This window comes from Suncus etruscus, chromosome 2 (assembly GCF_024139225.1).
Source record: "Suncus etruscus isolate mSunEtr1 chromosome 2, mSunEtr1.pri.cur, whole genome shotgun sequence".
NCBI lineage: Eukaryota > Metazoa > Chordata > Mammalia > Eulipotyphla > Soricidae > Suncus > Suncus etruscus.
The window spans coordinates 163,877,330-163,891,443 of NC_064849.1; the positions used below are offsets into that span (position 1 = coordinate 163,877,330).

The following is a 14,114-nucleotide window of genomic DNA, read 5'->3' on the forward strand; positions in this document are numbered from 1 at the left end:
CTGTCTGAGTCCCTTTTCCGAGTTTGCCGTGTAATCAATAATATTTTACAGATTGTCTTCTACCTTAAGAAAGATTCATCAGCACAGAACAGATGGAATAGAGTTTTCAAGGATTTCAGACAGTCTCAATTCCAATTTTGAATGCAAAAATTTCCCAGAGGATCAGAAACCCTTGTTGAGCTTGCTTCCAAGCATGACTAATACAGAACAGGGAGGTGGTATGCAACTCCGCTCCTCTGCACTTAGCAGTGAGGAACTGCTCAATCACAGTTGCACCATGGATGGCATCTCAGATGGCTTTAGCATGTGCACAGCATATCTCATGCTCACTAACTTTGTCCCAAGCTATCAGGCCTATTGATGTCAAATACTGGCTCACATGAGAGGCACCACGTAGATCTTGTCTGATTTACTTTGGAATGAAAATGACTGATCGCAAGCAGGCTGAGAGTTTCTCAATCAGAGAGAAGTGAGAGAGAAATCAAGAGAGAAGACAAGAATGATTCACAAGTATCCCAAAAGACAGGTGGCAGAGCCACTAGCTGGTGGGGGCAAATACTAGCCAAGGGACGGAAGGCATTGCAAGAAGCGAACTTCCAAGGCCGTAGGAAGTGCAAGGGGAGCACAGTAACTCAAAATCATCTGAACTACCTGCTGTAGATGACTAAATTTTCTTCAAAAATCCCTGTCTACTAGAATGGTTTCTGCTCCACTGTTAAGGGGAAGGAAAAACCTGCAGTTACTTCTAGCTTCTGCTCTGTGATTGCACTGGGCTCATAAACTCTTGACTAGCAGATGACTACTACCATGCTATCTATGGCTGGATCATCAAGTTACTGAGAGTGGTTTCTGTAACACCTTCCCTGTTGAGAAAAGTTGTCTCGGCAGCACACTGAATCAACAATCCTCCCTCCCCACCTCTGTAAGTTACACTGCATTAAATGTTAATAATTAATTAGTCTTTGGGAATGAATAGTTTTCAGACAGGTTACCGGTGCAGTCTCACCCCACTGCTGTGAGGTGGCTAATCATTTCATACACTTCACACTTCCCCAGGTATCAGTGGCACTGACCTCAGCTAGCTGAGTGTGAAGTGGCAGATGGTCTGTAGCACCAGTGACATCTTAGGAAAACTCAGCACTGGAAACTCTAGAAGGGTTTTGGTGAAGGATGGTGGTTTACATGCACTAATACGAAACCCAGGAGTAACCAAATACCCTTGCTGTGTATGTCGAAAGATGTGGAGAGGATCCTAAGAGAAAAAAAATGTCAAGAAAATGTCAGTAGCACAATATTTTCAATGTGCTTTCAAAAACGATTTCAATCTGCTGAATGGCTAAACAGGGAACTAAGTCTGCAGAGCCAGTATAATTCCTGTATGCTGCTCCAGGGCTTCAACACCAACTCTATACAAAATCTCACCTATGATTTACACATCCGTAGATAGGTCTTTCGAGATTACCAACAATCTCATTAGCTGCTGGTCCTTTGCTCTTTGGGTCACAATCAGCTGTCTTCCTGGCTTTGGACTCAGGGATCAACCCTGGGTGGGACTCGGGAGGATGACACGCAGTACTTGAGATCAAACCTGAGTTAGCTGCATGCAAGGCAAGCACCCTACTTGCTGTATTATTACTCCTGCATCTCTTTTCACATGCTTCGTGGGAGTATATATTCCCTTCTCCAACCCAAAGTGAGCAAGAAAGCCCTTTGAATTGTTTTACCTAATCCTGCACTGCTTTGGTCTCCAAATGTCCCATACAAAACCATTTCTGGAACAATGGGATGTTGTTAATTAATATAAACATTCCCACATTGTTTTAAGATGTCTAAGATTGAAGTATTTTACAAGAGTGAATTTCAAACTGTGTCCATGTTTCTCACAGCATGGCACTCAGCTGCGATGGTATAGCTTGAAGATCAATAAAACATGAGCTGGAAGATACCAGGATGGGTTGAGAGATTTGAAGGAATTACACTCTGGAGAACCAGAGTAGATAATACTTGGAATGGAAATGTGTAAACCTTTATAAGTCTATGCTTTTAAAATTCCCACATGAAACTTGGATCCAGATTTTTTTTTCCTGTTTTGCTGGTAAACAGCTATCAATTGCCTTATTTGGAGCTTTTAAAACATACCCTCTATCTTGCTGTTTATATCCTCTAGCCTAATTAAATATATAAATATAAAGCAAACAAAATTACCAGTTCAATGAGAAGAATTAAAAGAATTTGGAAACAGAAATTTCTGTATTATTATATATGATTGTCACACTTTCATGTATAATTTTTAAACTTTTATGTGTTAGAATTCTAATTCCTCCTCAAAATGCTTTATTCTTGGTCTATTTAGCTAAAACATGTACTTTTACACACACACACACACACACACACACACACACACACACACACAAATACAGCCACCCAAACTATAATGTTCTACTGCATCATTTGCATGCTGTTTTGATGTTATTATTATAACTAGGCTTGTGATTGGAGATTCACAAACAAAAATCATACTGAATGAACCACTAGAATGTACACTTCTTAAAAACGAAACTCGTGGGGAGAGTCTGGGTATAGCTGGGAAAATGGTGGTAAAAGGACCTGGACATTTTTGTATAGTCTAGACCACTGATCCATGAAACTTTACCAGTAACAACATTGTAACTCATAGTGTTTAGAGTTTAAAGTTTTAAATTAAATTTTAAATAAAATAAAAGCAAATCAAAGAAGGCCAAGTGTAAAAAGAGAATGAAGGCAATGCTATGAAAAAGTCCTTGAATAATATAGGGATTAAGATGCTTGCCTTGGAGGTACATGGCTGGTCCTAGTTTAATCCCTGGTACCATATGGCCCTCCAAGCATTGGCAGAGGCATCGCAGTACAGAAAGAGGAGAGAAGAAAAAAAATGCACATTTGTCATCTGTGTCACATTTGTATCTCTTTCTTGAGTATGAATTGCTAAGTACTAGATGCTACTGAGGCTGTTACTGTTAAGTGAGGGTAGTCATTATGTGGGCATTATGTGGCATTATTATTAGTGAACAAAAAGTCTACTGATTTTGTAATGAGAATCCCACACTCCATCACCATCATATGGCTTCAAAAGGGAGGTACCAACTAATCAAGAAAGTTGGTTTTTCATTGTGAGGATTTGGTGAGAAACCCAAGTATTAGGTCAACGGATATAGAAGATCTATTAAACAGAAGAACATTAAAATAGAGATATTGCAAACCTATCTTAAACCTGTCTCTTCTACTAAAAATAGATTAAACAATCCAGAATCTTCTGAACTAAGCAATCAAGAGAGTAACATTTGGCAGACACCCTTATCTTTTTGGACTGTTTACAGGCATAAATCTAGACCTAAAATTGCACATGTAACCATAAATGAACAGAAAAGGAGGCCTAGAAAGGTTTTCTTTATGGGATCTATTTTATAGGTCTAGAACATTTTTTATTTTATTTGTAACTGCTAAAGGAACTACATTTATTACATCTCTTTGTTTTTCAAGTGTTTGGTGAGACACATTTTAAACTTTTTTCTCTCATTATAAAAGCCCATTTTCTTTTGGGTGGGCCTAATAACCATAGTCAGGTAACCAGCTAAAGGGCTTCTCAAAGTATGAGACTATTCTATTCTCTTTATACATGTATACTTTACTCTCTACCAGATGGTTTTATGGGATAAATATAGGCTGGATGAATGTGTAGTATAGTTGGATAAGAATAAGAATAATGGCTCCAAATACTTAATTATATAGCAATTTATTGGCTAGATTATGCAAATCAATATATCTTAAATCAAATATACGTCTACTTTAAGGAGAGTTTCCCTAGGCTTTGAAACTCACTCTAACAAGCTATCAGTCAGAGAGTGAGGCTGATATTTACAGGTAGCATAACTGATTGGTAGCACTGAGACTTCTGGTCATTTTTTAATGATAACTATTGCAATACAGTACAGGTTTTCAAGTGCTAAGAAGGGAAAAGTCTGACAAAATACACTGACAGAATATATAATGCCATGATAGAAATACTCCTCTTTGTGTCATATCTAATAATGCACATGTGTCTCATCACACAGCTGTCTAGTTCCACCCTGTTGCTGAAGCAAGTTTCTTGCTTCTCTTTCTCATCCAACAATTAATATTCACATCTAGCACAGAGGCCCTACACACACAAAGAGAAAGGCTGCAGGCAGGAGGTCTACTGGCAAAAAGACCCAGGCGAGTAATATTCACAGCATTATTTAGGAATGTTTAGTGGTTTGCTCAGATTCATTACGAACCAAGGGCCCATTTCCCCAAGGTTTGCACTGTGTAATTAGCAGCCACAAACACTGGTCCTGCTCAGGTCAACCTACCGGATTAGCTACAAAGGTTTTGTAAATTTCAGAGGCGATGCACACAGATGTCTGGGAAAACACACAAACACACAGAACAGGGGAATGGATGCAGCCACAGCCATTAAGTAGTTTAGGATTTGTGAGGCTCAGACAACCAATACATTTTATGGAGGAAGTCATAAAAGTCAGACAGGAAAAAATATATAGCATGAAAGTTGCAAACTTCTTGATAGAATGTAAAAAATGCGGAAAAGTGGCAGGGACAAAGGAATAAACATACCCACTGAAGCTCATCGGTCTTAATAAATAAGACAGGGTCATCTCAGTTTACTTCTGGAACCAAGTGTGGTCCCTTAGTATCTAATTATTTTTGAAAAAGAATCGAATTTTTTTCACACTGCCATTTGCTATTATCATTACCTTGGTTCAAACTTCATTAGTAGTCTGCATTCTAAATTGATTTCCATTTTATTTATGGAAGTTTTTACATTTCTCTAATCCTGTTCCCAAAACATGTCATGAAGTAATGCTAATCTTTCGAGCATGAAGGCATAGTATACAAAAAAGAGATATAAATACAGATGATTATGTTGACAGATTCATATTGATTTAAAGGCCTCAATCACCACATTGAATACCCTACAATTATTTTTGCTAATTACATTTTAATATAGTTGAAAAAATTTAATGAGACTTCAAAATTCAAGAAAGCAATTCTAATTTAGATTTTAAGAGAATAATTTGTAAGTGATAGGACCTAGAATTACATGGTAAATAAAAGTTAAGATAAATAGCATCATCTTAAACTCAAATTAGTATAGATTGTAAAGTTTTGTTCATGCTTCTTAAATAGGATCGCTCGTTTTTCCAATACACTATCAGGATTGAAATAGGTTGGCAACTTTCAATTCAGAAGTCAAGACTACTGTCTTAATTGCCAACAAAAATAATTAATAAAAAAACCTCTAACCCAAGGGTAAATATGTAAGCAAGTGCACAGTAATGGATAATAAAAATAGCACTTCCTTCTACAGCTGGTGCTAATTAAAATCTGATCAGAGTAATAATTGAGCAATGCCCAGGTTACCCTTGATTTTTCTTGTCAAGCTTCAATTGTTCGACACGAATGCACTGACCTCAATAAATGAAAACATTTTTTTTTTTTTTTTTGTGGTTTTTGGGTCACACCCGGCAGTGCTCAGGGGTTATTCCTGGCTCCAGGCTCAGAAATTGCTCCTGGCAGGCACGGGAGGATCATATATGGGACACCGGGATTCGAACCGATGACCTCCTGCATGAGAGGCAAACGCCTTACCTCCATGCTATCTCTCCAGCCCCGAAAACATTTTTTTAAAGTAAATTACAGCTATCCTTATTCAGGACAAAAAGTAATTGGGTGTTACAATGGGATTCTAAGATTACAAGAGACACGGCTTTCTAGGAAGTCACTCACTGCCACTGTTGAACTAGAAAGGACCAGAACTATCATGGTTTCCCCCTACAAAATAAACATCATGGCTCCTAACACCTCATCTATACAAATCACAGTTCAACAAAAAAAAGTCAAATTCCCTTGGCATATGCTGTGTGTGAATCAGGCACTTGGCCAAGGATTATTTGAGATACCACCTCAAGTAGTCACAGCATGGTTGAGGACCAGTAAGAGAGAACAAAAGTTCACTTGCCTGACCTGAGGCCATCCACACGTGATCCCCAGCACTGCAATATGGTCTCCTGAACACAGAGCCATGAGCGCTGGGTGTGAGCCCAAACCCCAAAACTTAAAAAAAAAAAAAAAGCCACAGTATCACAGCATTTGGATGAAGAAAGTTCATTAGCATTCTTGTTTTACAGATAAGAAAATAGCATCTTGGAGAAGCTTATACAGAATCCTTGTTTTGCTGTTTTAGATCTACCTGGGCTCTACTCAGGATAGAGCTCTTATTCCTGGCTCTGTGTTCAGGAATCGCCCCAGGTAGGCTAAGGGACCAGATAGAGTGCCAAGGATAAAACCTGCCTTTGCCATGTGCAAGGCAAGAATCCTACCCACTCCAGCCCCCAGAATTTTTATTCTTAATATGGTGTATTATTGTAAAGTAAAGCTACATATAAAATACAAAAACCACCAAAAAAAGTAAAGAAACAAGGGGATTCCAGAAAAAAAATGCTTTTACTCTGAAAATACTGCTGCAAAAGAAGTTAAAATGCCAAAATTCAGCTGAAATGGTACTGATTCAGTTCCATTATTATACGATGCCTAAAACCTTCAAGTATCTGATTATAGTAGAGTTTTAGAGTTGTTCTAAAAATCTAAATAATAATGGATCTCTATGTTCTGCAGTTATTCTCCATATACAGTCTGGTTGAACTTGGAAAGGCCTGCATGTTAGTATCATGACAATTGCCCAACAAGATACACATGAATGCTTACATTGAAGAACTTCCCCATAATGACCTTCCTGCTGACATTCAGCAGCACTCATTCTTCATTTTAAAGTCTATGGGGCTAGAGAGATAGTACATAGGTTCAAGCACTTGCCTTCCATACAGGAAGGATCCAGGTTTGATCTCCAACATTCCATATAGTCCTCCACGCCCATCAAAAATGCAGAGCCAAAGAAAACCCTGAGTACTATCAGGTGTGGCCCCCAAACCAAAATAAATAAATAATAAAGCAAAGTACAATGAAGTTCCTACTATAATGTGTATGAACCTTCTCCAACTCTGTCAAAAGGCAAAGAACTATTTCAGAAACGCTTTCTGGACCAAAAGTATTTACTGATAAACCAATCATGATAGTGTACGATAGGATAGTACATATATACTAAGGCTTGAATTATAGGTTTGAAAATGTAACAATGTTGCAGGAACAACAGTAATCTGTTGACCAATGACCAGCCTTTCTTGGAAGTAGTAGTAGAAAAGAGTTTACTTCCTTTCAGTATATTCTTTATCAACTTGCCATCTAAAGGTAGACACCATTTTACAATATACTGGTTGTTTTTATATTTTATACAAAGCTTTACTTTATATTAACACAACATATTAAGAATAAAAATTCTGGGGGCTGGAGTAATTTGGACAGTGGGTAGGGTTCTTACCTTGCACATGGCAAAACAGATTTTATATATTTATTTATTTACTTATGATTTTGGACCATACTCTGTGGTATTCAGGTGTACTCCTGACTTGCAAGGCAAGTACCTTACTCACTATACTATCTCTGACACTGCCCTTTATTGTTTTTTTTTATTTATTCTTGGGCCACACCTAGTGACACTCAAGGGTTACTCCTGGCTATGCGCTCAGAAATTGCTCCTGGCTTGGGGGTCCATATGGGATGTCCAGGGGATCTAACTGCAGTTGGTCCTAGGTTAGCGTGTGCAAGGCAAACGCCCTACCACTTATGCCACTGTTCTGGCCCCCCTTTATTGTTTTTTTTTTAATTAAAGGTGGTATCTTTAGGCAGATTTCTATTTATTTATTTATTTATTTATTTATTTATTTATTTATTTATTTATTTATTTATGTGTATATTGGGACCACACCCAGCAGTGCTCAGAATTTACCCCTGGCTCTGTGCTCAGAGATAATGCCCAGTGATGCTCAGGAAACTATGAGCAGTACCAGGACTAGAACCCAGAATCAACTTCAAGTAAGGCAATTGTTCTACTTGCTGCTGTATCTCTCCAGCTTCCCATGCATAGTTTTCTAGTTAGTTCTTTGAGAATACAAAATAGGAATTCACATTTACTCAGAGGTTTAGAAATACTTACCTTAGGTATATAGATGGTTCAGTTACTGAACAATACATATTATAAAAGAAATAAAATAAGAATTGGAAAACAAAGAAGGAAGAAGAGGAGGAGGTAAAAAGAGGAAGAGAAGAAGTAGCAGTAGAGGGAGGAAGGAAAAAGAAAAAGAAGGAGGAGGAGGAAGAAGAAGAGGAAATAGAGTAAGAGTCAATATTACAAACTGATTAGAGAAGTTCCTCTGTTTTCCTAATAACAGATTTCAATGACACATTTCTAACGAAAATAAAATAGCTGACCTGAGAAAGAAAGTGTATGTTACAAGCTGAAATTAAGCAAATACCTTTTTCCTTTTTTTGGTTTTTGGGTCACACCCGGCAGCGCTCAGGGATTCCTCCTGACTCTACACTCAGAAATCGCTCCAGGCAGACTCGGGGGACCATATGGAATGCTGGGATTCGAACCACCGTCCTTCTGCATGCAAGGCAAATGCCCTATCTCCATGCTATCTCTCCGGTCCCTAAACAAATACCTTTTAGTAGGAGAAAAAATTGCATGTCTGAGCTGGTTTTCTACGCAGGCGAGATCCCATCAGAGGATAAGAAAATAGTGAATCTCCTGTTGCACCAAGGTAGTGAGGAAATGATGATGGAAAGCCCAGACCCACCTCCCTCAGGATCCTGGTTTGCTCTTCGGGGAAAAACCCAACTTTTACGAAGAGGTGGTGGCTGCAGCCTCTAGATGAGGCCTGGGGCATATGGGGAGCAGTAGGAGGACCCTGAGTGGCAGCAGGAATTCCTCTGGGCCTTGTCATGACATCAATTTGCGCAATGTAGCCTGTGATGGCAGAAAATGAAGCTGGTATTTATACAGGGTATTAGAGGAGGACCCTCGGAGCCAAGCTTAAGATGACAAAATGTCAGCCTCAATCACCTGACAGGCTTTGGTCTCCTCTGTAACCTCTTTCTTTCTGGCTGCTCTTTTTTATATACATATGACACTAACAGAAAAATAAATTGAAAAGAGCACTGAGGCAGAGTGTATTTCACGCACTGGTGCCAATGTTTCATATCTCATGAACCTCGGGAAAACAATTCGTAGAACTAATTAGTTTACAGTGTTTAAGCAGCTTGTTCCTCCCTTTAATCTTCTTTTTGTAATGCTGTGAACAAAGCCATATTATCTGCTGATTTTTTTATACAGTTTAACAAATATAATCTCCCCCTTTCTTCCTAGAGATTACTTCATTTAGACATCAAACACAGTGGTGGTCGTTGTTTGTTTCTGGGGAGAAGGGTTATAAATAAATGACATCTATTCTCTGAGGTTTCAATGGTCCAACAGATCCACCCAGGCCTTAATCCGCTTTGTTGTCATGGAATCCACCTGGCTTAATTATATTTACAGTTTACCATGACACCTCATGGTATGCAGGTTTTTCCTGAACTCAGTTCATCTTCCTAAAGCCAGGCTATAAGTCACATGCAGGCTCCTGTGTTATTTCTCTCTCAATCCCCATGACGACTAGGCCGGAAACTCCACACCCTAACAAAACTCCCTTCCAGCACTGATATGGCCCATAAGAAGAACAGAATTCAGAGTCCCTCAAGACTTGAACCTACATGAATAGGAAGAGAAGTACAAATTAGTCAGGGGGAGAAATGCAAGAAGAACAGAAAAAACCTGGAGTAGGTTTACCTTAATATAGGGCTCAGAAAGGATGACTCAAGTTTCAAGAGAAACAACCTTCTTATGCTTTCTTAACTGTTAAACTGCAATAGCCCTATTAGTTCCCAAACCTGGCCACTGAAATCTAAGAACTGATGAAATCTAGGCCTGCATTAGCTATACATTTGGTAAATGACAGAACATACACAAAAACTTGTTGCACCACTGGGTATTTCCCTTGGACAGACCTTTTTCAAGCAGGGGAAAACTGACTTCAGACAGTTCTCGATGTATTTGAATCCATGTTCTTTTTTTTTTTTTTTTTTTTTTTGGTTTTTGGGCCACACCCATTTGACGCTCAGGGGTTACTCCTGGCTATGCGCTCAGAAATCGCCCCTGGCTTGGGGGGCCATATGGGACACCGGGGGATCAAACCGCGGTCCATCCGCTTGCAAGGCAGACACCTAACCTGTAGCGCCACCTTCCCGGCCCCTGAATCCATGTTCTTAATGGCATTTTATGTGTTGATTATACTGCCAGTACTCAAAGAAAATTTCAACTGTGCTTTCCGGAGAAGTGTTGACTGCGTGCCAATCTGCCTGAAAATTCGTTCATTCTGTCCTCAATTGTTAAGTGAATTCATGTGACTCCTAATAGCTCAAAACAGGGGACACAGCTGCCACTTTGCAACTGCTGCACACCTTTTGTCTCTTTAGCAAGCTGAGCTCAGGTGCTCTCTCTGCTCCCCCTGCCAACATTAATGGATCTGAGTCTTTGGAGAATTATAGGGAGGTGCCCAAGTGCCAGGGAACACCACTGGAATCTTTCATTCCTACTACTGGAGTTGGTAGGTGCCAGTTTCTTTCTCATCACACAGGTGCCAATTCACATGGAATAGCCAATTCTAAATTAATCTGGCTCATTCATTCATGGTATGTTGATGGCATTGGAGATCAAAGCTGAGAAAAAGCTTCACCAGTGAGCCCCAGCCACAACCCTGATACAAGCCATTTAAATATTTCCTTACAGCTGACTATCATGCATTTTAGTCACACTGGCATTAGAGGAAAGATGGAGAAAATTCTTAAAAATTAAACAGTTTCTAATGAAGAATTCTTTTTTTTTTTTTTTTTTGGTTTTTGGGCCACACCCTGTGACGCTCAGGGGTTACTCCTGGCTATGCGCTCAGAAGTTGCTCCTGGCTTCTTGGGGGACCATATGGGACGCCGGGGGATCGAACCGCGGTCCGTCCTAGGCTAGCGCAGGCAAGGCAGGCACCTTACCTCCAGCGCCACCGCCCGGCCCCTAATGAAGAATTCTTAATAATTGTGAAATTTGCGGGTCAGAGAGAGTATAGTGGGTAAGGTAAGATGCTTGTATTGCATGCTCCCAATCCAGGTTCGATCCTTAGCACCATATGTTATTCTCAGAGCACCTTCAGAGGTGACTTCTCAGCACAGAATCACCAATAGTTCCTAAGTGTCACCAATATGACTCCAACTCCTCCATGTGTCCCCAGATAAAGAATTCTCGAGTTTGAGATACATGTGTCACTTGTGCCAAGACTGTACCTTCAGAGCATTGGCCCAGGAACTGAAGTGACTACAAAATTCCACTCTCCTGCTGTATGTGTTCCATAACTTAATGAAATAGGGTGACAGCAACACACTGAAGATTCATCTAGAGCCCAGGCAGCAAGGTAAGGCAATATCTTCACAGTGGTGATTCTTCTGCATTTGCAGTTCTGATCAAAGGCATTGCTTTTGAGCCACTGGGGAATGATGCAACTATGGCATTTATAGAAAAAGAAATCGGTCTTACGATGAAGGTGCTGAGGAGAACAAAGAAATAAAAAAAGAATGATGGGAGAGAGAGAAAATACATCAGAAAAGGAACAAAAGGGACAAAAACTTCACATCTTAGAGGAGGGGTTGAATGCCTACTCTTGATCATCTTCCTGGAAAACTTCAGTTCTAATTATATGCCCTCTGGACCATTTTTAGCCCAGTTCTAATGGCAGCAGCCCCATGGTAGAAAATTAAAGAGAAAAGAAAGTTCTCTCGTAGCTATAAAGAAAGAGAAACGTTAAAATGCAAATTCCATGTAAAAAAGAGTCGGAGTAGACTCGCTTTTTTATGTTACTGAATTCTCAGGCAGAAACTGAAGCCAGCAAGTCACCCTCTGAGGTGTGCTAGTCTAGTGCACCTGCCAATGACTGATACACAGCAAACCCTGTTACTACTGAACAAATCTCTCATTTATTCAGGGCAGAAAATGTTTGTGGCAGAATTGGTCCTTGAGAAAGAGTGAATTGATCTGTTAGTTTTTCTTGTGCTGAGCCAGAAATAATTATTGCCATACCTACTTCCTATGGATTATGTTCAAAAGCTACCGATATTCACTTATTCTGTCTTTATACTATGGGGAACTAATCGTAACCAGGGTTCGCTTCACTGACTCTCACTTATTTTAAAAGTCAGGCTTAGTAGGGAAGAAAAAGTCAAAGAGATTGACCAAGGAAAGATAAAATGCACAGTCTCAGTAAGCTAAGAGTGTTTCAGATAAAGTGCTCCATAGGTCTCAACCCTACTTTCCACAGCATAGAAATTCATTTTGCAATATTCCTTTTTAAAGAGAGATCCTTGTATGCTTATTTTCAACAGGTCATGGAAATTGGCTTGTTTTCTATTGAACTCCTCTACCTGAATGCTTAGAAGAGGCTGGCACATTTAGAAGCCCTTTAACTTTTAGGTTCACCTTTAAGATGAAATGATCTATGTCAGGTTCAACATAAATACTGTGCAATTTTTTTGCTAAGCTGCAATGAGCCGTGAGGCACTCCCCAGCAAAAGGACACGCAAGTCTTTCCAGTAAAACAAAATTGAGCTTCTATTACTTTAGTTTTGTTGGAATTCCAATCTGAATGACACATGAACTCGCAAACAAAAAGAAAAATAAGTGTTTTGAGTCCTGAGCATGTTATAAAAAGAGCACACCTAAACGTAGAAAGAAAAAGCCAAATCCAATGTGATTTCACGAGTACAACTTCCACCTCTTCCTCCATAAAATGTCTTCAGTATCTTGGCCTGTCAGGGACTCTGACAATGAAAATCTATAGAAGACACAACCACCCTCAGTAAAGACTTATCAGGTTCTTTTGCCAGAGAAAATCACAGAGTCCAGACATTACAAGATGATGGAGGGCATGCAAAAACTAGGTAGTGATGACCAAGTGAACTCATAGATATGGGAGAGAAGAAGAAGGAGCAGTGGGTTTCAGTGTTCATCCACACATACTTTTCCTCTGGTGGACATGTGAGAGTCCTTGGCTGATTAGTGAGTGGTCATAACAAAGCAAAGCCTTGAGCCTTGTCATCTGTGGCAGCCTACATGCAAAGTGAAACTAGTCAATTACCACCATGTTCTCATATATGTGCTGGAAGCTCCAGATGAATTGCCCTCACATCAAAGATAAAGAACCATCTCTGGGGCCTACGCTTTAAGGACCCTGATCATTGGGCTCCCAGCATGCCCATGGAGTCCTGCTCAGTTACATTAGGATGCACAGTTGCCCTTGCCATGCTCACTCTCCCTTGGACAGCTTTCCTCTGGGATTCTCATCCCTTGCCTTCCCTTTGCACATGCATTCAGTCTGTATTCTGTCGCAACACTGCCCTTTCCTTACAAACTGAATTGATTCACATGTCTTGTCCTACTTTGTGGCAAGTGGCTTAAGGCAGAAGATTCATTTTGTTGTTGTTGTTGCTTTATTTTGGGGCCACAGTCGGTGATGCTGAAAAGGAATAAGTCCCTGATTCTGTCCCAAGGAATCGCTTCTGGTAGTATTCAGGAGACTAGATGGGATGCCTGGGATAGAACCCAGGTGACCCACCTGAAAGGCAAGTGTCCTCCTTGCTATACTAATGTTCCATCCCAGAAGATGATTCCTTTTTTATGCTTCCCTGAGTTCCAAGTATTGCCTCTGACAAGCAGTTGTCACTGCAGATGTCATGACTGAGAGGAGAAATGAGGGAAAGTGAGTGTGGATGCATTAAACACTAGGAGTCAGAGAGATAATAGTACAGCGGGTAGAGTGCTTGCCTTGTCTGCAGTCAATCTTGGTTTCATCCCCTGCATTGCGCATGGTTCCCGGACTCCCCGCAAGAGCGATCACTGAACACAGATCAAGAAGCCTGAACACGGCCAGGTGTAGCACCAAACCCAAAATAACATAAAAACCACATGGTTTAAGGCTGGGGCCAGGAAAAGAGATCTGTTGGATAGTTATAGTGAAAAATAAATTTATTGGGTAGTCATAGTAAAAAGTAAATTTAAACAGTAG

General features: G+C 40.0%; 1 protein-coding gene across 2 annotated transcripts in view; it reads right to left on the minus strand.

Annotated features, from left to right (window-relative positions):
* EFNA5 (ephrin A5) overlaps positions 1-14,114 on the minus strand; it is a 323,272-nt gene that overhangs the window by 111,357 nt on the left and 197,801 nt on the right. The window lies entirely within an intron of this gene.